The following is a 26,802-nucleotide window of genomic DNA, read 5'->3' as shown; positions in this document are numbered from 1 at the left end:
AAAAACCCAGCTTGTCGCTAATAGGAAAATGTGTGCCACTTGGCCCTGTCCCTTCTTCCTTTCTTCCCCCTACATATACTTGAATGTTTAACGGGCTCGGCAGGAAGAAAAATTTGAATTTACTGAAACGGGCCTGGTCAGGAAACCAGTGAAATGTACAAAGAATGTCGTTTGAAATATAAATACCCATTTTATACAGCCTAACGTATATTTTTTTCCGATTACTCATCCATCATTGCTTACATCTAATCAACTCAGGTTCTAGAATACCCCCCCCCCCCCCAAAGACGTATACAATTTAAATATGCAGAGAGTAAGATAATATGATTCCGCCTAACGAATGCTGTGCTACACTTTAAAACCAGCCTGTAACTTCGTTTTCTAATTAGACATTGGGCATGGTGCCTCGTCTTGCAGAATCCAGTTATCTATTTCCGAATGAGCCGCTGTGGACTGGGTTGGCATCGCCAAATAAATATAACATAAAATTAAACCATTTTCTTCGATTCATACTGATCGCATCACTGCTGTATTTTTCTCATCAATCATTTTGTCGAATGTTTTCACCTCCAAGATTCGGGACGACTGGAATGTGGGGAGGAGGGAGCCGGTCGCCAATCAAGATAACCTGTGAAGCCCACAGAACCACATACCCATCACATTAAAGATTTTCCTACAAAACAGCAACTTCTATAATGAATATCAGCACAGTTTCAAGTATACTATTCTTGTGAAACTCAGATTCTGCGTTTTAATAATTACTTATTTTCTATGCTATAGCACACATTTTTCATAGGGTACATTTCTCGACTTTCAGAAAGATTTTGGGGTGGTTTGCCACGGTCTTCTGCCGATATTGAAAAACCTTAACATTGACCTCAATGCATTTACATGAATGTAATGATTTCTTGATTGAAAAAAAAAATCTGTCACAGAACATAACTGACTCTCCCACTTGTTCTATGCTTTCCGGTGTACCACAAGAGCCCCTTTTCAGGCCCATTTATCTTTCTATAATTATAGTCTATATCTATATCTATTATCTCATCTACATAATTTATCTTCGTAACCACTTTTCTCCACAAATTAGGCCTTTTTCGCAGAGGAATGTGTGATGTACCAGGAGATGACGAACACACGTAATACATACTTGCTTCCAGCTGAGTTTAACTATGTCAAGCCATGGTGTACTGATTGGCTAGTTAAACTGAACGTGAAGGAATGTAAAGCAATGTGAATATATTGTATTGGCAATCGCACTGACCAAATGCCTACCGTATTCACTTGAAAATCCCCTCTGGAATTCTCGATTCGTATAAATACCTCGCTGCTCTCATCAATAACAACCTTTCAGGGAAGCCATATACAGATAGTGGCTAACAGTGCTGATGCGTGTAACGCATTCTTCGTCGTAATTTTGCGCTAGTACTTGTCTCTGCACAGCTGCTGCACTAAAAAACTCTAGTTACATCCAAACGAGTACCTGCATGTGATTGGGATCCTTTCACTGATTTTATAATCACAACTCTTGAAGGCCCACAAAGTCGAAAAACTCTGTTTATTCTTTTTATTTACTGCTGCGCTGCGAGTGCAACTTCCATAAAACTCCACCTTGAACTGACTTAGCTTACAGCAAGATGAAAGATTCCAACACTTGTCTTTCAAAAGGTACACCACATAAATTTAGACTTCGAAAAACTACTGTTAGCAAAGCATCACTACATCTCATCTCGCTACAACCACAAACTTAAGGTTTACGTACCATGCTGCAATACCTCACGCAAACTGTTCTTTGCCAAGGACCACCAAGGACATCCATCAGCTGGTACCGCCTCCCCGTCTCCATTGACAGCCATCATTATCCATCATTCTTGAAAATCGCGATCACTACATGATTTTCTGATAACCACGCCTCGCTGTAACGGCACCTGGCCTAGCGACAACATGCCTAAGCGGACGTTACTGCTGTTGTAGGTTTTGCCATGGATTTTCGCTACATCGGTTTGGAACGATACAGCATGGAACGCTACATCGGTTTGCAGTCCGGACGATGCACCGCTTTTCTTCACGCCTTATCAGGACTTTGGGATTGATGGCATCCGGCTCGTGGATCGTCTTTCGTCGATGACGGTGATGTCACCAGTGGACTGGCTACAAAAGGAGACAAGCAGCGAGGGAGACTCCAGAGGGCACGGCACCTGGCCTAGCGACAACATGCCTAAGCGGACGTTACTGCTGTTGCAGGTTTTTCCATGGATTTTCGCTACATCGGTTTGGAACGGTACAGCATGGAACGCTACATCGGTTTGCAGTCCGAACGACGCACCGCTTTTCTTCACGCCTTATCAGGACTTTGGGATTGATGGCATCGGCTCGTGGATCGTCTTTCGTCGATGACGGTGACGTCACCAGTGGACTGGCTACAAAAGGAGACAAGCAGCGAGGGAGGCTCCAGAGGGCACGGCACCTGGCCTAGCGACAACATGCCTAAGCGGACGTTACTGCTGTTGCAGGTTCGTTATTTGCCTAATGCTACATCTTTTAGAAGTGACAACCGCTTTTTGTTAGCCCTGCCGTGCCTTCGCAGTTGCCTGAACATTTTGGTTGACTCTTGGTCTATGATGATAACACTGTTGGTTTCAGGAGATGTTGAAGAAAATCCTGGGCCCGAAACTGCAGAAATGTTGCAAATAATCATTGATAATCAGGCTTCATCAGATGCTAAAATAGATGCATTAAGAGCTGAAATGACCGAAATGAATGAGAAATGCGAGAAAATGAACACTGCACTTAACGTGATTGCAGAATTGAACAAGCGAGTACAAACCCTAGAATCCCTTGTTCGTCATCAGGCGGAGAAGTTAGTAGAATATGAAAATAGAAGCCGATCCAATAATCTCTTGGTTTTTGGAATCGATGAGGACAAGGGTGAATCAGACAGCGACCTGAAACAAGCTGTTATTGAGAATGTCTTTAAAACAACCCTGGGAGTGCAACTGAGCACGATCGACAAAATTCATCGCATTGGCAAGAAAAAAGATGGTAGTAATCGGCCGGTAATCATGCATTTTTATGGTTCGCGAGAAAAACAGTCTGTGATGCAGAACTGCGGCAAGCTGAAAGGCAGCTCGATAAGCATAAGTCAAGACTACGCTAAAGAAACTGTAGAAGTACGGAAAACATTACGGCAAAGCAGTGAAAAGGAACGAGCAAACGGCAAAAAGGTAAAACTGGTACATGACAAACTTGAGATCAACAATCAAATCTACGTCTGCGATCGCGAAAGGAATAAACGGTGTCTGTACCGTACTAGCAAGATAACGTTCCTCAATTCAAACAGAGGGGAAATACTCCTGGCCAGACATTGCTTCAGTTGCAAACTTTAGACAAGGCTTCTGACACGGATAGCGATTCTTCTCGGTCATAGCTCAACATTGTACTTGTCAACGCCCGCAGCATAGCAAATAAAGTAACTGGTTTAGAGTATCTACTAATTTTTCTGAATCCTGATGTATTGATGTTGACTGAGACATGGCTACATAGTGCAATTAATGACAGTAGTATTTTTCCTCCTGAATACAAGGTATTTAGATGCGACAGGGATTCCAGAGGTGGTGGCGTGGCTATTGTTGTGAAAAGTTATATAAACACAGTCGCTCTTGATTGCAGTCTCCCTGAAATGGTTTGGTGCAAGATACGCTGTGCAGACATGTGGTATATATCAGGGACTGTGTACAGACCACCAGCCACTCCGCCAGAATTTTTAGATGGCTTGAATGAATTTCTTGGCTCCCATGTAAATGAAAACACAAGACTAATAATGGCTGGTGACTTTAATTTGCCGCATATTAACTGGGAAAGTCTATCAACGGGTAATGTAGAAATAAGGAGCGCCAATAAAATGATCCAGATCAAGTTTTCACATAACCTTAAGCAAATAGTTAAAGACTTCACAAGAGTTACACCAAAGTCCCAGTCATTGTTGGACGTGGTTTTCATATCCAGTACAATACCTGACTGTACTGTATCAGTTGAGAATGGTTTGCCAGATCATAAGCTGGTTTGCTTGAATGTACCGCTGCACACAAGAATCTGTAAGCAAGCATATGTCGTGATGTATGTTAAGGATTATGGCCGTGCAAATGACACATCTATCCTAGACGTTTTGGAAGAAATGTTTGATGAATTTGAAATAGCATCAAACCGCGAAAGTGTAAAAGAACTATGGGACCGACTTAAAGGCATAATCAAATACTGCATAGATCATTTTGTCCCCACACGTCTAAAGAAATCAAAGCAATGAAATCCATGGATTACTAGGAACATCATACATCTTAAGCGTAAGATAAAAAGATTACGGAAGAAAAAAAGCAGGGCAACAGAACTTTCAACAACCAAACAAATGCTGAAATCTGCATTGTTGGAGTCTAAGAAAATATTCTTCAATAAAACGCTTACAAAGTTCCTCAAATGCTCGCCACAAAAGTTTTGGCGGTATTTCACAGATAGAAAGAATGAAACAGAACAGATAGCGGATGGCGACGTACTCGTGACAGAAAAAAAAAGATATTGCGAACGTACTTAATCAGTTCTTCCAATCAGTTTTCACCAAGGATAGATGTGATAGGAACGATGATCCTTTAGTCTGCGCAATACAATACCCAATGGAAGACCTACGCATTACAAGGGAGGGCGTGTTCCAGCATTTGCCTACGTTGGACGCAAAAAAATCGTGTGGCCCAGATGAAATACCGACGGCATTTGTTCAACGGTACGCTGAATGGATGTCGTATTATTTGCAGCTTTTATTCCAAAAATCTTTGCGGGATCATTCAGTACCTCAGGACTGGCGCGATGCCAACGTCATTCCGATATTTAAAGGTGGCAATAGGCTATGTGCAAATAACTATAGACCAGTCTCGCTCACTTCTGTGTGCTGTAAAGTCCTAGAGCATGCAATAGCTAGACATATTCTGTATTTCTTAGAACAAAACGATTTATTATGCCCAGTTCAGCACGGTTTCCGATCTGGCCTTTCGACAGTGACACAGTTAATCGAAACTGTACATGACCTTAGTATAGCTATAGATGAATGCCAACAGATAGATGTTGTATGTATAGACTTTACGAAGGCATTTGATAAAGTTGCACATCATAAACTGCTTTACAAATTGAGAAGCCTAGGAATTAGTGAAAATATAGTATTGTGGATTCAGGCATATTTAACAAACCGTTATCAAAGGGTCAGAATCGGGAAAAGTGAATCAGGGAAGTGTGAAGTTGTGTCTGGAGTGCCGCAGGGGTCTGTTGTTTTTATTCTATATCAATGATATTCCTTCTAATGTTGATCCGCCTGTAAAAATTAAACTATTTGCCGATGATTGCTTAATTTACACGCGTGTAACCTGCGCGGAAGATCAGATTAAACTAAACAGCTGCCTGCAATCATTAAACTCGTGGTGCCAAAGTTGGGGCATGGTAATTAATTTTAAAAAAATCTACATATACTCACGTAGGTAAAAAACAGAACTTTATAAGATTTGAATATAATATAGGAGAAAATGCCTTGGTCGAGGTACAGAGTTTCCGATATTTAGGGGTGACAGTGACGCATAATCTAGACTGGCGTATTCACATTGAGAATATCTGTTCGAAGGCTTACCAAAAGCTCTGCTTCCTTAGGAGAAAGCTTCCAGATGCGACTAAAGAAATTAAATTGGTCGCCTACAAAACGTTTATACGACCAGTTCTGGAATATGCGAATGCTGTGTGGAGCCCTCACCAAAAATGCTTAAAAAAGAAGGTGGAAAGGATTCAGCGGATTGCAGCACGCTTTATATGCTCCAAGTATCGCCGTACTGACTCGGTTACAGAGATGATACAGCAGTGTGAATTAGAAACGCTGGAAATAAGAAGAATAAAACAGCGACTCAAACTTTTTTTCCAGATAATGCAAGGGGTATTAAAAATAAATAAAGAACATTATGTGAAAGCGCCTCTAAAACGTGGTTCAAGAAAAAACCACAGCAGGGTACTACAACCTATTAACACATGTACGGATGTATATCGGTATTCTTTTTTTCCTGATGTAATTGAACTATGGAACAAACTGTCAAGTGATGTTGTGGAGAGTGTGAACGTGCAACAATTTGAGCTGGGTGTCGATATGTTTTTGAGAAATGGTGTACAAATTTTGAATTCTGATTCATGATTGCTCATTGAAGTGCTTATGAAATGTATACGTTCTTCTTCCCTCCCTGTAACGACCCTCACTGGAGGGTTAACAGTATGACCAAATGAATAAACAAATAAATAAATAAATAAATAAAATCCGCGGGGCATAGGGAGTACTGAAATAAATAAATAAATAAATAAATAAATAAATTGTGGGTGAACCCCTTAACACACTTGGCGGCTAAGCGCCGATAGCACTAATAGCCGCTACCAACGGTGACTGTTGGCTTGGTGAGTTCTTAGGAAATCTTTCAGCTGGCGTAAGATACGATACGGGGTGTTTAATATGTTACTTGCCTATTTTTCTTGCGAGAGCAATTACATGCACACTCCAGGCGCATTTCTACCGTCGCCGTAGCTGTTGGCGTGACGTTCCATACAAAGTCCAACGGCGATAATATCGTCGCGATGCGCCATATGCTGTATGTGCGAGTGAAAGCGAGGAGGGATGGCGTCGGATTCCGCCGCGCACAAGGCACCGGTGGGCGGTAGGAAGGGAGGGGGCGTTCTACTCCGGCGGCAGCTGTGTATAGCGCGGCCTATCTTGGAAGCAATCTGCGAAAGGCAAGAGTGCACGTTGACTGCTGATAACTTTGCGTGCGCTGTCTTTTCTCCGCTTAGTTCGCGTTGGAACCCAGATGCAGCATGAATGTCAAGTCGCTCACAGCTGCTGCCACGCTTCCTCACTCCAGCATTTCGACAGCGAATTTCCGCGGTCATCGAGTGAGTTGTGTACACGTTTGCTTGTGCGTGCGTGGGACCATGCTCGTTAATTTAGTAAATTAGCGAATGTTTAGCAGTCATACGGCCGATAATACCACTAACCTTAATTGTATGCAAATCATGCTAACGCTAACCATGCTTCGCATTTCGGACGAAACTGCGAATTATTATTTAGATTGCTTCAGAATGCTTCCCGAAAACGTGGCCAACAGCATGTCCACGAAAAATATCATTAGAAGCACACGTACTACTCGTGAGTGATCTTCAAAATAACATGCAAGGAGTGTGACGTGTCGTACAGAGGCCACAGCAGAAATCTCAAACGAAGCTTGAAGCAACACACGAATGACCTCACCACGGGCCACACAACCGCGAAGGCCCTGGCGGAACATCAAGAACTAACCGGACCTAGCATTGACTGGGGCTCGGCAGCTATCATCGCAACCAAGAAACACTTATCTACTCGTTTGCTTTTAGAATCTCGCTGCACTCAATCAACATGACGCACGTTGAACAGGACGCAGGGTAATCCTCCCGAGATATACGCCCGCACGCTGTGTCACCTCACCCATAAATGTTCGCGCGTCCATGCACGTATCTTCATTGGAATCAAGGGACCCGTACGGGGCCCGACACATCATGTTCTTTTTCTTTTATTCTTGGCGAATGCTTGTTTTTTTTTCTTGCACCAGAAGTAGTGAGGGCGTGCCTATGTAAAATCCACATGCCCCAAAGTTCTGATATCATGTAATCAGGCATGAAACTTATGTGATCTAATCCAAAGCCACGTTTTTCTTATATTTCACATGATGTTATGGGATATAGAAGTTATGGGGAAAACAGCGCTCTTTTAGTAGGGTGGTTATCGTGATATGGGCGCAAGCTTGATGTGTTATGATGAAGTTACAACTCCACCGTATTTTACAAGAATTGATGCTCAGATTGCAACTATTACACGGGGTGTTTGAGGGAACTCATCATTTTTTTATTTGCGGATGGTAGATAGCACAATTCTAGTCCATGAGTTTGATGAATTTCATAATGGACTAAGTTTTAAAAAAATGTCTTATTTGGTTTTAGCTAATTACAGTATGGCACTTACTGCAAATCAGAAATTCTAGCCATGGAGTTCGCATGACGAATCAACTTAGAACGATTTCTCAAGATGAAAACTGTTGCGAGATATAAATTCCAGTACATTCCAGAGAAATGTATGGGCGTTCCTCTTAACTTTGATTCTCAATCAAAAAACAACGTTTTGTTAAGAAAGAAAGCAGAACAATAGCGCAATTTTACCACAAGTTTGGTGGTCCATATTTCGTAATCGATGTTATCCACACAATTCATCTCAAGTGCATATACCTTGCAGTATCAACCATTAGACTTAAAATATTGAAATATGTGGGAAAAGTAATTAGTTGAAAACATAATTAGTAATTTTCGTAAAATGTTCCATCATTTATTTCGGCCGTCTCTAGGAGTATACCAGCTCATGGACTGGAATTCTGCTACCTGGCACAGGCAATATTAAACACTTTTCGGAAGTGTTCGCTTAAACACCCTGTATATCTTCGTGGATGGTAAAAGAACAGACGGCGTTCTTATATTCTTACAGATTAGTCCGCTTATCAGAGTATTGGTTACCTTGTTCATGCTATCCGCATCGTTAATACAACCGCAGAACATCAGTGTTCGATAACTCGCTAGCGTGGAAGGTAAGGCAAGCGTAGAACTCTTGCCCACTAGAAACATAGCTATTAGTTTCGCCAAGTCTTCCATCAGAACGTTTCTGGCTACTTTGGTTTTATCTCGCTATCTCAGAGTGCACTAACGTACAGAGCGAGGAATACCATAATCTGCGTTTAGAGCCACTAATATTCCTTCCTGCAATTAATTGCAATACCCTTCATGAGCGGAATTCCTTATTGCGTGAACTCTGTGGCAAACGGTACCGAGAAACGCATCCGTTACAAGCAATTGCTGTCAGAACATACATTAATATTTTCGTTTCATTCATATCATTTTGACGTAGTGTGTGCGCTGAAAAGTTTACTCTTTCGCTAGCTACCGTCTATTGAATAACATCAGGGAAGTGAACTTGAGATCACGAGTTTTTTTCTTCTTCGCCTAATGTGAAATGTTTGTGAAAAAACTTTCTTTTCGTGTATCGTAGAAAATATCACATGCTCTGAATATTCATAATATTTATAAAAGTATCCGAAGAGAGGAAACTGATCTATCAAATGCGCTTAGAAACTACGCCGTTAGGCCGCAATCGCAGTGATAGCTGGGTCACTGTCTCGCATTCCTCGGAAGGAATATTTAGGTAGATCAAACGAAATATTATTCCCACATTCGAAATATCTAGGTGAGGATATTTTTTTGTCGTCACTTTATCCGTCATAAACTGCATCTCAATGTGAGAATTTTTCTCGTTCTTTATTGAACAATGATGCCCTTTTTAATGGCTTCAAGCAGAAGATATAGAAAACACAACTGTCACTTCCGCGATAACAGGGATACAAACAAGCGAGTCAAGATTCCTTCAGAACACTGCCAAAGATGTTCGGTCCTTCCAGCTATCGGCACTTTGCTTGGCTACAGCACAGTTGACACTGTGAGAAAAGATCTCACATCCCCCGCCCCCCATCACTGAACCTGTTACTATTTTCTTGAAACTAGGTCTCTTACACCCTCCACCACGGAAATATGACCAACGGGTGAAGTTTATGCCGCTATTGCAGCACCAGAGCAGTTCGCATTTTGTTGATAGAACTCAAAATAGTCCGGCAGTCATGGCCATTGGTACTTGGCACGACCTTCAGGCTGCAGGGCGCAGTCTATGTAGTGTATGTAATGTGTATCTAGCGCTGGCGTTCGGTGGCACGACCTTTGAGTGCAACAGCTGCATGACCAGGTGCTCCAGCACGAGTAAAAATAAAATTACTCGGTACTTGTTTGTCTTTATCGGGTGAAACGTGTCACCCGATAAAGACAAACAATACACGTGTTAATATTCTTGAATGCACCAAAGAATGCAAGGATGTTCCGCGTAAATAGCAAGTGAATAATATGGTAACGACATGTGTGAATAGATATAAAAAAGTATATAGTAGAAATTTATTGAAGTCGCAGCTGCCGAAAAAAATCATTAGTTTTAAGAAAAAACCACTAAATATCATTAGCATAAGCCTGTCGGATTTTAAAAACTAAAAGGTTTATGGGCGTTATTAATAAACTATGGATAACGCAATTTTATTGCAGTATGTTTTATTTCAATGCTAATTATTTTCCCTCTTCATAAGTGATTCCGAAAAAGCTGCACCTACTTTATCATTTCAATAGGCTGGCCGTCAAAGGTTAATTGCAATTAAGGAATTAAATGAAGCAAAAATAATTCTTACACTATGCCGGCGCATGTCTCTTCCAATTTGCTGAAACAAGAATTACGATCAGTATTCACCGCGTTCTTTTAATTCTTCATCACCATTAGCTCGTACCGGCAATAAGCACCTGTTTTATGTATACTTCTTTGGCAACACATCGACTCATCAAGGGGGCCAACCACCACCGGTAAGCTTCTCGCCCACGGAAGCAAACTGTTCGCAGAGCCTTAGCCACTGCCAGAGTCGTACTTTTCTTGATATAGTTATCTGTTTAGATGATGGGAACATGGTCAGTGGGAAACGCTACGTAGAATTATTTTTCTTGTACATTTTTTCTTAAAGTTATTGTATAAATAAAAATTAAGGCCAACTACACAAAAATATCATATCAAGACAGTTAAGTATGAAAATTTTGTTTCAGTAGTAGGATGCCGGCTTGCCTCAAACTTTAAAATTGAGCTGATAATGTGATTTTTTGCAATAAAATAAGCAAGGCTCCTTTAGCTGTTTATTCTTATATTTTTTTCTTTGTGGCTTACATGCATGAAAAGTGGTACCTGAGCTGTAAGTCACTGTGACTCTTAATGGCTAATGGCAATATCTTGTTTGACATCAAAGCGTAGTATGCCCAGTCTACTACGCTGTACTTCGGACCATGTTTGTTTTGGTTGAAGACGGACAGGATCAAACAGTCCTTAAGATACTGTTTGCTCGGATGGGGGCTCTCTGTATAAATGTGCAGAACATATCGAGTTATTTATGCGTTTTAACTACACTGCACTCAAGGTCGAAGTAAACTGGGCCGTCGGTTTGCAGCAAATGATGTCAGCACACATTCACGCAACGAACGGTATTTTTAAGGATGTATTTTAACAATACGTTTTTTAACAATGCTACTAAATTTCATGTAGTAAAATTAATGATGTGCTTACATGCTCGAGATTTGAAAGAATAGAAGGAATTATGTTCCCTTCGCTAAATAGAGTGAATGGTACGACAGAATATGTAAGATTGCGTGTCTTAATATACTCGCTATGAGGTCTGAAAGAGAGAATACAAAAGATAATGTGTCCAAGAATAATGCCTCTTAGGGCAAAATAGAAGAATACAGTTTTCATGTTAATGTTTTTGGAGATGTGAAGGTTGAATGCCCTGACTTGTTCAAGAGCGTATGCCAAGACTAATAGTATAGGGTCGGTCTACCCAAACTTCCGTGCATAGTGGAATTTCCTGGGCCTTCCACGTTCGTTGAACTGCTTTCTATGGTTATTCTGTTTGCGAAGTCATGGCTTCAAATCCCAGCCACCGTGGTCACATTTTGATGGGCGTCAATGCAAAATTCATCGTGTACTTAGACTTAGGTGCACCTTAATGGAACTCAGTTGGTGAAAATTATTCAGTGCGCTGTACCAAAGCGTTCCTGATAACCCGGTGTGCAGTTTTAGATGTCAATGCCCACAATTTTCTTTTTTGCTTGAGTGGAATCGACGTGCGACATTCATAAAACAAAAATTCAAACTGAAAGAGTACTCAATAATTTCCCCATGTTTCCATTTGTTGCCATGAATAGAGATGTCAGGTGGTTCTTACCTAAAGAAAATTCATTTTATCCAGCCTGAAGTCCATCATTGTGCGACAAAGAATATATATATTAATATAGCAACATTACATATCATACTTATAAAGGGCGTTAAGATAATGTTTTAGTTAGCTTCACACAGATGTAAAAAGTTATGGGACTTAAGAGTGGATTACTCAAAATTCCACAACTAATGAACATGAACTGTGGAGAAAGAATAACTAAAGGACTAACACGAACAAAGATTAGCGCTGGTCTATGTTTGCGCTGCCGTTTCTTTCTTTTTTTTCCGCACCTTACGCTCACTAGTTGCATAAAAGAAAATACAAAAGCTAATTTCATTTTCGGTTTCGCACTGCATACAACAACGCATAGGTCGGTATTAGCCAACATTATTGTGATATCCGGAATTTTTACACAGAAAGAAAACGCACAAAAATGAAGAGGGGCGACAGCACCGACTCTTCCGTGGCCTGAATATCGTGTTCCATGCAATGCGAGTAGCTGACGTACTCGTGCTTTTGTTTGCGTCATCTTCAAACTTTAGTTGAATGTTTTCTTTGCTTTAACTTCCATTTCATTCATAATTGCACTTGTGCATTTACGTTTTATTATTTAAAAGCGAAATAGCCGCACCAGCACTCTCGAACAGTCGGATGGTAAAAAAGAAAGAAGTTCAGTTTCGAACAGGACCTGGTTTCCTGTCCACAGCTACCTCCTACAGTTTCCTGAGATTCTAATACAGCTGATGGACTCAATGGTATTTCAGATCAGTTCCTTTTATTGATTCGTACAACAGGAAGCTGAGGCAAACCAGCTCTGTTTTTCATACACAGAGTAACGAAGGGGTAAAATTCTGTCGTAGGGCAGCACGTCCATGTCGCAACGCATATTTTCATTTCAACTCGCGCTGTTCAAAGCACATTTCACGCGTGCTTTTTTGTCTCCGGCGATCACACAAGGGCCTATAAATAAGCTAGTGCCAGTTTTCAGAAAGGCTCATGGGAAGAATACGCTGATACCACTTCGATACAGTTCTTCACGTACGGTATGCGACTTTATATAGGGGATGAAAATTTTAGGAATCGTCTGCGACATAATTTTGAAAAAAAAGAAAGATTCAAAGCAACGTGCCTAATTGAGGCGATCTGCTCACCATACTAGCTGGCTCTGTCCCTGTGCGCCTGATGCCTCTTGCAATAGATATGGCTGAGAAGGAAGCCAATGGGCATCAAAATGGAACACTCTACCAGTGAATTTCTCCACCTACTAAAAGATGTTTTGCATGCTCTGGCTTTACGGGCAAATCTACACTTGAAAAAAGATTAGAGCCCGTGTACTGCTTGCGTCAATCTTGGGAAGATGCTGTCTTTAGATAAACTTACTAGTATAAACGTGCATTCATGCCCCACAACTGTCCTACTGTGCGTGGCGCATTATCTCCGCACATATTTCGTTGAACTAACGTAGATTCAAGTACCTGTCCCCGAAGGTCAGTCTTTCTTCTTCCCTACAATGTATTATGTGCATTAAGATCGCCCGTTTTTAAAAAGGGTTCAAGCAGCTGTTACACAATAAACACTGATTCTTCAAATTCAACTGCGTAGGGGTGGAAAACATATCGAGCACACGGTGATATTTTTGTGCTATACTATGGAGGCAGCAGCGCCTTCTAAAAAACTATTAATAGCTATTTTTCTGGCGGCTAAAATACTTGGAACGATTGCAACACCGCCTGGTAGCTGGTGAGACTGGACGTGATCACGACGTATGATCGTGTAGCCGTGTAATATTTTCGTGCTTTTTCACCTAAATTGGTTTGTTGCAGGCATAAAGCCATGGGAGAGAAGTTGGGTAGACCGCCCTTAATGTAGCTTAAGTTGCGTATCAGTCCTCAGCTGTTCCAGTGTGTGATATACGCCATCATGCGTGGAAAAAAATATGTGTAGCAAGAAAATAAATTATTACTTTAGTTGACTAGTCGGCAAACTAGAAGGGGACGAATGTGTTTTACAGTTGCCTTTTGTGTTCAGAAACTGCGTTTCCACCCTTCTTTTCCTTATCGGCGAGCAGGGACTATGGGTTGCATGGGTGGCCTGCAAGCAAAAGCAGGGTCTCCCAAGCCTTCAGTGTCCATTGGACCCACTTCCACAACATAGATACCGCTAGGGTGCTCATCGCTATTGGTGATCTGTGAGGCTGCATGCCTCCTAAAAATAGGCCAGTCTTCTCAGCATTGTCATTGAGGCCTGCTTTACCTAGACGTTGTGTTGGTTGCCACCAACGCTTGTCGAGGCTTGTGGAGCTCCCTCGGAAGAGACACTTTTCGCCTCTTTTCTGTATTTGTTCAAGGAGCGGACTTCGGCCAACATGTCCTGGGGTTGTACTTGTCTGCCCACAGAGACCGTGTGCGGTGCCTGTCCCCCTAGCACAGCTTGAGTGTAGCTACTCGTCTCGGTGAACGCTACGCGTTTTCGAGCTGCTTTTTAAGAGATGTTTTCTTTTGACTTGAGTGTTATTATCTCTATTTCATTTTTTCTATTCAGGGCAGGAACGAGAGTACAGTGCAATAGAAGGGGCAGTGTCGCGGGCGGCACTCTCCGCGGAGCTCCGGCGGAGTCGCCAGTAGCGGCAGCGCTGCGATCGAACACTCTGAAGGAACACCTGAGGAAACGCTCGAATACACTGCGGCGTACCTATATTATCCACGAGTGCAGGAGGTTTGGTTCATATTTTGCCCAAAGCACTTCGCTTATTTGATCTGTAGTCTGTGCCCAGACAATGAAATCCGTATTGTTCCTTTTTTTTCCACAGATGCAAAAATGTTTTCTGATCGCCGCTCGAACTCAGCCACGATGTTGAGAACACGAGCACTTTCGACCGCAATCTAGTTTCGTCCGGATGAACTTTTTGAAGATGATAGAAAATGACCACAGCTCTATGTTCAGCAACTAGGATCGAGTTTGCTTACCTTACAGAGCTTGAGGGCGCAGACGATAGTCTATACGAACTCGAGTGAGAAGATTCGGGTCAAATATAATCTCAATGGAGTGACCGCGTGACAGGGGAATCATACCTAACTTGTTCCAGCAAACGGAAAAGTAGTTGATTGTTCTATTAATGGTGATCATGATTTGGCTATGAGTAAAACTAGAACAAGGTCCACTTGCCGAAACGTTGGTTCACGCTTTTACCTTGTTCTCGTTTTTTCCATCGTCTTGAATTACCATCTCCCGCCGTCCCCGTGTTTTCCCATGCTTTGGCGAGCAGTTTAACAACCCAATGAAAACGTTTCTTCCGTAGGACATCCGAATCATGTCCCAATGTTCATGCACCATTTCGGATACAAAGAGTACATCTGCTGGACGTCAGTCTTGGATATCCTATTACGAATGGCTCAAGGTTCTTCCACATGGACCTTTTCTTTTGACATGATTGTGAACGTTTGTCTTCCAATTTAAAGTGTGCCTAATGAGTTTCCTCGTAACATAACTATATTTTGTCGCATCTTCAAATTACAATCTGAAGCTATCACGTTTGCAGCTCGTGTTTATGACGTACTACAACATTTCTGTCTCAATTTACTTTGAAAATTCAATTAGTTCAATAAGGCAATAGTGCTTGGCGCAAGGCCTAGAAGAATGAGGAGTACGCTGCACTTCCACACACGTGCGAGCGCGCATAACGTGCGCACACAGTGTATCTGTTCTTGGTGCGTGGGCTCGTTTCCCGTTACATCTATCACACAGAGTGTGCTGCGACCGTGACTAGCATCTTGGCGAGCACTATGCAAAAGGCCTTGACGTATGTCCGTGAAATATACGCAGCATGTCCACATAATGTCCCTCGCGTGCACGCAACGAATGTCCGCAGGACACGGAAAGTGCAACAATATGGTCATGTGAGGAGCGTTCGCAAGACGTATTTGACACGTCCCTAGCTAGGACATCGATGTCCTAGCAGTGGATGTCGATAAGGTATCCATAGGACGCAACTCTTGTTACTGGGGCTACGGGTACTGTATTTCACAAATGGGGCAGAGTTACAGTGTCTGTGTAAACAGTAACTGGAGGCTCGCTATAGTGGAATCACAGAGTATGTGGACACACACAATCGCCGGTATAGCGCCGAAGAATGATATCTGGAATAGTGTTCCACACTACAGCAATGACAGCAATAATTCTTATCGGAATAGTCTCAGGAACAAACGATCTGCACTACAAAAGTCCCGCTGCTTGCTTCAGAAAATCCTAGTCCCCGTAACGACGACTGTAAGTTTAAACTAAACAGTTACATTGTATGATTGTTCTCTCCTTGACACGCCTTTCAACAGCACACTAAGTGAGGCCCTGGAAGATAAGAACTGCACAAACGAATAATGTCGCACAATATCAGCCGCCGGCCTCTTTACTCTTGATGCGAGCTGAAATGTTCATGAATTTAAAAGCAGCAGACATTCAGAGAAAGCGAGCGAAACGCCACCAAAACGCTTTCGAGCCACACAACAGGCACAGCATGCAAGAGTGACCGATTGCAGCGCCCCCACTCCTTTCGCCACCAGTGGCGTCGAGTGTCCCTATGCACCGCTACCTCCGCGCGCTGCACTGCCCGTTCTAGTTCACTGTAAGGAGAGCAAGTAGCCTGGGGAGCCTTGCAATCGATGCATTGCGGTTGGTTCTTGCATTGTTCATTATCGTGATCGCTTTGGCCAAACAGTGAACACGTCGAATTTCCACGGCATTACTGTTACCCGTGCCCGGTCCTCTAGCACCGAAACTACTTGCGAGCGTTGGTTATGTAGGGCCTAACGCGTCGGTACAAACACAAGGCTTTCACTGCTGTAGGGAGCTTTGCGCTGCTAAACGTCAGTAGATTGTTCTTTCTCCTGATTTATTTGTTGTCTCTAAGGATAATGATCGTTCGTGCAGCGAGTACACTTTCATCGACCACAGCCTCCTCAATTTCCTCGTCAGTGCTTTCAAGCAGTTCTGTGTCAAAACACCTCGTGTGTTGTTGAGTCCTCAGTGTCCGGTAACTGAAATATTATGCTGCCCGATTTTCTCTCATTCTTTGATCTTGGTGCTCTTGTTGCAGATCTCCAGAATTCATGTTTTTCGCGTTGTAGTTGTTGCCCTACGCATTGTTGGATTGCTTTGCCTATCAGAAACGGCGATAAGTCCTGAATTTTGGTTGACTCATAGATGTGATGATAAATACCTTCCTAAATTCATTCTTCTTATTAAAAAGGTTATGCGTGGCTTTGCTATCACAAAGACCAGAGACCCGCGGAGCCTGGGGTAGGCCAGTAAAGTAGTGCCAAACCACACACTTGGTCTATTTTCTTCACAATTTCTTCACATTGTTCTGCGTAGCATTTCACAGAATATCTCGTTCAGTTCCGTGGTGTGCTTCGGATATACCCCGCTCCTCCACCAAAGATGTTACGGGGAGATGGGAAAAATAGTTCACCTACAATATTTACAAGTGGCAACGAGTGGCACCACAGCAACAAAGATGGCGGGCCAGGCCAGAATTCGTCCACTGTCTCGTCTGCTATGCGACGTCTTCATGGCTATGTGCGAGCGTTTGTAAACGAAACGAAACGTCTTCTTCGTCGGATAAGTGGCTGGTAACAATATTTATTGCTTTTTAAAATTCTTTATCAGTGTAAATTGATATAGTGTTTCAACACATTAGAGTTCATTTAACTGCCTGTGGTCGTCGTAACAAAGATGGAATGGAGAGCCTACGGAAGTCACTCTCAAGCGATAAATCAGAGGTTACTATATTCCAACGGGTTTTTCGAGTACTCTACATATAGGATAAAAACTTCAAGGCAAACAAAATATCGGAAAGAAGGCAAGAGCTGCCCTACGGACGGTGAACCGGGTAGTGATTGGCGTCAGTCTAGGAGACAGGAATTTGTAGCCATTGCTTGCGGGCGAAACATGGTTATCTAAACACTATTTGAGAATGATCAAAGTCAAATTGGCCATATCGTATGCTAGACTGTTATGGACAACGAACGTGGGAGGCGCCCACCGTCATTCGTGTGGAGACAAATTTTTGGTGAGGGCTTAATAAATACAGCAATAATATATGGCGATTCAGCAGATGATCATAATTCAAGTGAGCTGTGGTGTTGCATTGCATTGCGTTCAGTAGCTGGGTTGTAGTTGCTGCGTTTTTGCCCTTCAAGTTATCGAGCGCTGTTTTTTTAGTGATAGACGCCCGGATCGTGTCTCCGCCGTGCATGCCTCCGCTTACGCCCGTTTTTAGATGCCCCGCACGTCCTCTCCTGCAACTCAGTTTTACCTGCTCCCTCTTCCCTCTTAGAAACTGCTCATCCTGGCCCAGCATACGTACGCCATTTCGCATACAGCCGAAGCCGAAGGCCGCTGTGCTCAACCGCAGTGGCCTGGTGTCTGCATGGAAATGTTGGTCGCAAAACTTCAAGTGCAAGCGCTAGCAAAAAAAAGCTGGGCACGCCGTGCACATGAGCAATTCCAGAGCTGGTATAGCCGACGATCAATGCGGCCGGCACAAATTCTTCCGAGTTCGTGCTCTAATGCAAAGGGAGCCCCGCAATAAGTTTGTCCTTCACTATTCGTTTCTCCATTTTTTTGGGCGCATATGCGCGCACACAGCTTCCACAAATTTAGCGCGAGAAAGTTGCCCAGTGAAAGCACGTCAATCGCTCTAATGGCTTAAAAACGGCAAGGACTCGTAACAGTGGCGCTTCTGAGATGCTAAGGGCGTGGCGCTCACTTCAAGAGGTTCTGAAAAATCACGTCGCTCTGTGCATACAGCGGACAGAATATTTATAGTTGCCGAGGAGTGGTACAGGCAGGTTGCACGCTTCCCATTCAGCAATTGAAAGGTACAGTTTTAAAACTAAGAACAATGATTTTCCATTGGTGCGCATGTTCTTCTGATGCACATAGGTCCGCATTCACGATGAAAAAATATGCTGCAGCATTATTTGTTTTCTTCTCCTTGCGCTACCTACTTGGCGTTATGCACTGTTCTAGTGAGTTTCCTTTCTCAGTGCGAAAGATTGTGGAAAAGTCGCACTGAGTACTTTCAATAGTGAGAGCAGCATCGTAGTTCGACTGAAAGGCACACCATATTCTATTAAAGTTACTGTCTGTTTTTCCATTGTGAAATAATTTTTTTCCTGACGGTGGATTCCCAACTGTAGCACCGGCCACACTATGTACTAATGATATTGCGAAGGACTTCAATTTCTCTATTGCGGGGCGCAAGAGTGAACTAGCTACTCATGTACAAAGTTACATAGGCCAATCTCAGAAAACCCTACGTAACATCATCGCAACGCCTGAATATAATGATTCCACCCTTCTTATTTATACGCAGAAAACTTAAGCTTAAATGCCTAGTAGCTTTTGTGAAATGCTTAAGCAAGCATAGATTTGCGAAGAATCCAGTGGAGGAATAACGTATTGATTAAAAAAAACATTGTGAGACATGTATCCACCAGCAACACTTTTCTTTTTGAGCGTACAAACTGCGCGTTATCAAAAGTAAAGGCGAACGTGTCATTCTTATTTTTGTTCGCGTGGAATGGCGTTAAATGTTTGTGGGGTGGCACAAAATTTTAGCACGCGAACGAAAGTAAATAAAGCTGATCTGCGTATAATGTATACAATGGAAGATCACTTACCGCTGATAGGCAGCGTCGCCGTGCCGAAGGGAAAATCGGCCTGCGTTGCACCCGCTTCACTGTGTGACACCAGCCCACGCCTAGAACTTTCTTCCTGGCACGAGGTCGGCGACGACTAGATGATGAGTGCCCGCACTGAGGGCGTTCGCTGTCTGAAGCCACCACACCTTGTGGAGCGTCGGCCGCTACTAAACGGTAAAGATTGTTGTGGAGCAGCCAGGGATCATCCAAGCAGCCAGGTACAGCACCGAAATAGTCGCGTTCGTTGCGTCTAAACTGTCGCTTGGCGAAGATGGTGGTGCTAAACCAGAAATAAGAATATACAAAAGGAATATGTGGAAGCGCCGAAATGAATTGCTTAAGGCTCAAAGCACTGTGGAGAATATCTGCAACGACCTACGCAAATTCGCAGGTACAAACGGTGTCGGTGAACTTTAAAAACTTACTTGAATTAAAAACAATGAAAATGCAATAACGTAGTGATCGCACAGGTGAATACCGTTCTCCCTGCTAAGGTGAAGTTACATGAAATTTCGCGAACGTTATTCGTTACAGCAGTAATCTACTGCAGCCAACTTCGTACGCATATATGCGACAGTATATATGACCTGAAATACTGCAGACATAACAAAAGACGGGATTATGGGCAACAGTAGGCTCTTTTATTTTCAATGACATTTACCTCCACAGTATGACCTCTTTTCCTCCACAGTATTAAGAATATTGCAAACCTAATCGCGCTTCACAATTACTTCTATATTTAATTCTATTATGGGGCTTTACGTGCAAAAGCAACTTTCTGATTATGAGGCATGCCGTAGTGGGGGAATCCGCAAATTTCCACCACCTGGGGTTCTTTGACGTACTCCTAATTTAAGTACACGGGTATTTCCGCATTTCGCTGCCATCGAAATGCGGCCGCCGTGGCCGGGATTCGTTCCAGCGACTTCGCGCTTAGATGCCCAACACCATAGCCACTAAGCAACCACGGCGGGTACTTCCATATTTCAAGAAACATTTTGCTCCTCGTCTTTATTCTCCGCTGGCGTTATACGGTGGTATACCACGCAACAATCACTGCATGTAACCGAGATCAAACGCTACCGGACAACCAAAACAATGAGATAAAACAATTACCCTAGATGGCTGTAGTCAATAATTCTAATCAAGCAAACATCTCTCGAGTATCAATAGACGATGAAATATTGGTGGATGGAAAGCCAGAAGAATAACTACGTAAGAAAATGGGCATGCCATAACGTTATCATTCACACTAAGAAAAACATTAACGCCATAACAAAGGCATTATTGTAAACGAATTAGGGCCTTTAGAGGTGTAGGGAGAGAGAAACGATTACCTGTACATTGATTTATTTATTGTACCCTCAAGACCGTGGTATAACAGGGGGAGATGGTAAAAACAAATGCATAAGTAAGTAACAAGGACTCAGAAAGCGGTTAGTTAATAAAGCAAAACTGATTAGTTAATTCTATCCGGGAGCGATGATGTCTGTTATGGCCGAATGAAACTTTGAGTTGTCCTTTATTGCAACAACTGTGCCGGAAAGGTGGTTCCATTCCTGAGAAGTCCTGGGAATAAATTATTCGCAATAGGTTCTGGTGCAGCATTGAATTATTACAATTTTATGGCTATGATCAATGCGAGAGGAAATGTAGGTAGGAGATCATATAAGATTATCACGCAGATAAGAATTGTGGGAATATAATTTATGAAATAATTCAAGGCGAAAGCACTTACGCCGGCTGAGAGCGGAGCAAGTAGCTAGGAGCTTTACAGGGACGTTACGCTTGATGTGCGGCTAGATTTGCTGTAAATTAAACGCTTGGCAGTGCATTGGATAATTTCAAGTGATTGAATAAGAGCTTCGAGGTGCACGTCGCAGATGGATGAGGCATTCTCCACTTTACTCCTAATAACCGTTTTGTATAAGATTAACCTTAATGATGTAGGCGCAGAAGAAAAATCTTGCCGAATATAATCTAGCAAGCGGTTAGTATTGTTAATTACCTTATCGGTGTGTAACGACCGAGAAATTGTCGAGGTCATGTGGAGGCCTAGGTAGTTATAGGAGTTTACGGCTTCTACGCGAGTATCATTAAGGTAGTAGTTCAGCGGAGGAATAATGGAGTGAAGTACACGCAATACATCCACATTTATTTACGTTAAGTTGCATTAACCGTACGTCACCCCAATTAGAGATAGCGTTAATAGATATCCTCTTTTAGGAATTTGTTATCAGATTTGTCTGAGATTTCGCGGAGGATCACACAGTCATCTGCGACAAGGTAAATGTTAGAAATAACATCACTGAGTAAATCAATAAGGTAAACTAGGAAGAGGGCCTTTAACTGATCCTTGGGGCATACCAGAGTCTAGGGGGTTAAGTTCGGACATATGGTTATACGACGGAACGTACTGTGACAAATTAAGGAGAAAATGTTCAAGCATTGCAAATTGGTTAGGATCAAGACCAAATTTACTAAGTTTAAATTGAAACAATTTATGACACACTTTGTCGAAGGCCTTGGCGAAATCAGAGAAAACACAGTCTGCGAATGAATCTTTCTCGAGAATAAGATGAAGGTTGCGAGTAAAAGACAAAAGTGGAGTTTCGCAAGACAAGTTTCTTCAAAAATCATGTTGTTCTTTGTGACAAGGGAATTATTGTCTAAGTGCTTCAATAAATGTGAGTACAAGATATGCTGATGAACCTTGCAATTAATGCTGGTGAAGAAAATTGGGTGGTAGTTTAGGGGCGAAGTTTTGATGCCAGACTTGTGAAGTGGGAAAACCTTCACGACCTTCCCATCTGCAGGGAGCTCATGGGCGTCTAAATACAGCTGAAAAAGTCTTGAAACTTGAACAGATATATAAACAAAAGTATTTTTCAAAAACTGTACTTTAATCAAACCAGCACAAAGCGTGGATGACCAATTCAGACCTTCAAGTACATTTTCAAACCCAAGAGGTTCAATACATACCTGGGTAATTGCAAAACTCAAGAGTTGGAAGCAAAGGATCAGTAGATACGACAAAGTTGTTAATGAATAAAAAATTTCGGACATGAAGACATACATCATCGGGTACTGGTGTACTATTGGAATCAATCAGCGTGACCGAACTATCTTTGAAGGGGTCAATAGCACGCCAAAACTTTCTACGATCATTCACAAGCATTGTGGGCGAAGGTTGTACTGGGAACGCCTTTTTGGCATGTTTTATAGCCTCTGTGTAAGTATTTTTCGTCTCCTTATAAGCACCGCCTATCGAAGCCAGTGTACTTTCATTTGCTATTTGATACAGTAGTTTTCTTTTGTTTGGAAGGTCTAACTGGGAGTTGGACCACGGCTTTTTGACACTGCACTATAGTACACTCGACGAAATAAACTTACCGGTGAGGCCATGTATCTTATTTTTGAGAACAAACCAGTTCTCATCAACCATGCGATCATAAAAATTGGCGTAAGAAAGGATCAAGAGTGTTAGCTAGCTCAATATTGTTATCGCCAAAATTTGCGTTATCGTAGTGGTAAATTATTTTTGTTTCAACAACACAGGATACAACATGTTTAACGAAAGACCTAGGTGATTGTTAAAGTGCGGTACGCGTGAAACATTTGGTACTATTTCATGATGAGATCACAAGATTCAGTGAAGGAGCAGCGCTGTCTGAGATGCTAGTTGGTTGCAATGCTAATTGTGTTAGGGAAGATAAAGAGCAGAGATCAAGAAAGTCGGTAATATTTTAATGAAATGGTTAACAGCGTGGAGGATAAGTTATGCAGCATATATTGGGGAAGTTTAAATGCCCCAATAATATAATCGGGTTTGCAGGATGACGTAAAGTAAGTGTGCTAAGCACAGCGTGAAGCTCACCGGTGAAAGTGGACGGGTAGGAGGGAGGGCGGTAGCAAACAATGACCGTAAATTTACGGTGACCGATATGAACGCAAGCAGAGAAAACATCCGGGCTGCATTGGATGTGGAAGAGGTAACACTGCAGGGACTTTGAAACAGCGAGTAGTTGGCCTCGGCCTTGGCGAGCAGTTCGATCGCAACGGAAAATACGAAAGCGAGACAAGTGAAAGATTTCACAATCTTGCACGTAAGGTTGTAGCCATGTTTCAGTTAATAAAACAATACTAACATGACAGCTGTAGATGAGCGAGTCAAGTGCCTCGCGCTTGCAAACTTGCGTTAGCAAAGATCACGGAGGCTTGTGCTGGTAAATATGTCATCTCCCCTCACGCAAACTAAAGACTTTGCCTCCGCAGAATGTGGTTGTCCTTACGGACTCAAAGGCCGCATTACAACAAGTATACCATGGTTTGCCATCCCTCAAGTTCCCACGCAAATCACTAGCCATCGTGAAAGAACTCAACAACAAAGGCTTCACAGTAAAGTTTCAGTGGATTCCCTCCCACATTGGTATCTCAGGAAACGAAAAAGCTGATGCGCTTGCATACGCAGCGCTCTATCATCCTCCCAAAATCAAGGCTCCAAAGAGTAATCAAGTGCAAAAATCTGACATTCGAAATCACTTTGCGTCGCTTTGGGTTCCACCGCATATGCCCTGCGTAACCAAGAGAATGCACCGAGAGGAAGCCACACTTCTATATCGAATAAGGACAGGATCTGCTAATACACCGGCCTGGTTATTTAAAACGGGGCGAATCAATTCTCCGAACTGTACGGCATGCAACGAGACAGGAGACATTGAGCACTTTTTGTGGTCCTGCCAGCAATTCCAAGATGAAAGAGACACTCTCCTGAAGAATCTGCAAAACAAGGACCTTCCGCATGCGCGCCTGCAACACCTTATATTTCCTGAGGGATCAGTTATAGCGCGCAAAGAAACTTCACGTCTCCTCATCGATTTCTTAAGAGAGACTGGTTTGATGGACATATGGTGAAACCCTTCAGCGGTATTGTGCGAGACGCTCAGGCGGAGCAATTGCCGGCCTTGTTCGCCAGGCTAAACCCGCCTGTTGCTACAATTCACCACCACCACCACCACCACCACCTCCCCTCGCGCGTTCATACGTAGTAGGGTGATGACGCAGATTGTCAGGTACGCTAGCGCGATCTTGAACAGAAGATATAACTAGTCCGATGGTGCCACTTGTATCATGCATGAAACATTGCTGACCTCTGAAAGCTTGTTAAAACGCAGTTTAAATGAGGGAAAATCAGGCTGGTTTTCACCGAATTCGAGAAGCTTTTTTTCTAGCGAGCCTTGTCGCAGGCAAGAAGTCCTCACGTACTGAAACTTTACTACCTTTAAGCTTGCTGCGCAACGAAAGTATGCTCTCCTTAATTTTAGCCTTCGATAGTTTCATTAAAACCAGTGAGGTTGGTGGTAAGAGATTTCCCATCGCTGACGACAGGGCATCCAGAGCTTTCTTTTCAGTTTGAAGCCATGTTTCACGGGAATTGGGCACCCCATAAAGAAATCTAGTTATTACGCTTTCATCTGTCCTCCAAGTCTTCTCAGCGCGATACTATCATGTCCCCCTGTTTTTCCAACCGCACAGCGCTCTCTTGATTTATGGCGAGATCGTTTCAAACAGTGTCTAGTCCTTCAGATTTGCTTTCAAGTGATTCAAGACAGCGAAAAATATTAGCCCACTTTCAATTGCGTTTTGCTAGTTTTGACATCCTTCATATCTCATTTTAGTTCAGACTTAGCTTTAGTAAGCTCGACTGTCGCCTTCTGTATGTTTTAAACATTATTAAGACGGTGCTCATCTGATAATAATGGGATTCAGGAACACTACTTGAAGGAGAGGCATCTTGAGCTGACTTCTGGACTACTGGAGGCCCGAGATTTTCCTCAACATCACCGCATTGCAACAACAACGGCATTGCGTCGAGGCAGTCACACACAGTAGCATATAAGACAAGCGGGCAAAGGAGCAGCAAAAGGGAGCGATTATCACTCCGTTTAGCATACAGAGCCAAATTGTTCTGCAACTGCGGAGCGAGCAAAGGTTGCACATGAGGCATTGTGCAACAAGTGCTGCTCGCATGCCCAATGAATATGTATCTAATCAGCAATCTCCTCTTCAACGAGCTGGGAAAGGGCGGTAATTCAGCCGGTGCCGTCGACCTATAGAAGCGATGAGGTGCGCTACGTAGCTGTTCGTGCGTACTATTGTAAATGTTTGATTGATTGGATTATTATTATTATTATTATTATTATTATTATTATTATTATTATTATTATTGCTAACGATTATACAATTGTACCTGCCCGTTGTTTGTAGTCAATGGGCAATGTTCCGAAATATTGCAGTCAGTGCAAGGTGGTTCGGGTTGAAGCCATGGATTTTCCAGCTGAAACATTAAACATACAGACACAGATAAAGAGGTGAGAAGGCATTTCTCAATGTAAGTGATGTGGTCGCTTTCTTTATTTCAACCCTCGGTCTCAGCTTTCATGCACCTTATGATATTGGACCATCTATTGCAGACACAGAAGAATTCACTACATTTTGTTCCTGCAACTGCAGTTTGATATCGGCCCTCTCCACAAAATTATAGACATGTTCTAGGGAACCAAGCGTTGTGCTTTTGCAGTTTCAAATGATGCATTTTTCTAGTGAAATTATCAGTACCAACACAGGCAATGAAAGGACAGAACAACTGCTTGCGGTTGATTTGTCCTTTCAGTAAGTTGCCTTAGTGTTTATTCGCTATACATAAAAAAAAAAACGCATTACTTGAACCCCGAACTAGGCCAGCTTGTTGCCTTTACTGCTCACTTAGAGATGACGCAGTTTTGTACTCAGTCACATTGCATAACGGACGTTGTTCTTGCGTGTTACATAACAAATACTTGAGTCAGAAAGAACAATACCCTCTATTAGGCATGAAATTTATGGCTACGCGTAAATAAAGAAGTTCGGGCAATTGTGCAGAGCATCTGGTTTATTAAACGCGTGTACACTAAAGACGCGATACACTAAGGAGTGTTTTCGTGTTGCATATTTTCTGCGCTGCGTGTAAAGACCACAAGAACACACACAAAAAAACACACAAACATGCACAGACTTACAGAAAGAAAGACCGTGGCAGAGCCACCCAGTGAGGGGCACCACCTCGCTGCCCTTGCGGAATTGGTTCAACAGTGGAATTGGTTCATCACCTTACCCGGTGACTCGGCCAAAAAGAC

At 42.7% G+C, this 26,802-nt stretch overlaps 1 long non-coding RNA gene across 1 annotated transcript in view; it reads right to left on the bottom strand.

Moving 5' to 3' along the window:
* The window catches only part of LOC140217132 (uncharacterized), a 118,184-nt gene that overhangs the window by 84,585 nt on the left and 6,797 nt on the right, over positions 1-26,802 (bottom strand). The window contains exons 3-4 of the long non-coding RNA XR_011893640.1: positions 25,878-25,964; positions 19,607-19,907 (exon numbers count right to left, since the gene is read on the bottom strand). This is a non-coding gene — a long non-coding RNA (uncharacterized lncRNA). The remainder of the gene's footprint in view (positions 1-19,606; positions 19,908-25,877; positions 25,965-26,802) is intronic.

The sequence above is a fragment of the Dermacentor andersoni genome, chromosome 4 (genome assembly GCF_023375885.2).
Source record: "Dermacentor andersoni chromosome 4, qqDerAnde1_hic_scaffold, whole genome shotgun sequence".
NCBI classification, from domain to species: domain Eukaryota; kingdom Metazoa; phylum Arthropoda; class Arachnida; order Ixodida; family Ixodidae; genus Dermacentor; species Dermacentor andersoni.
The sequence above is the reverse complement of the archived record's forward strand: the minus strand, read 5'-3'. Positions and strand labels throughout refer to the sequence as shown.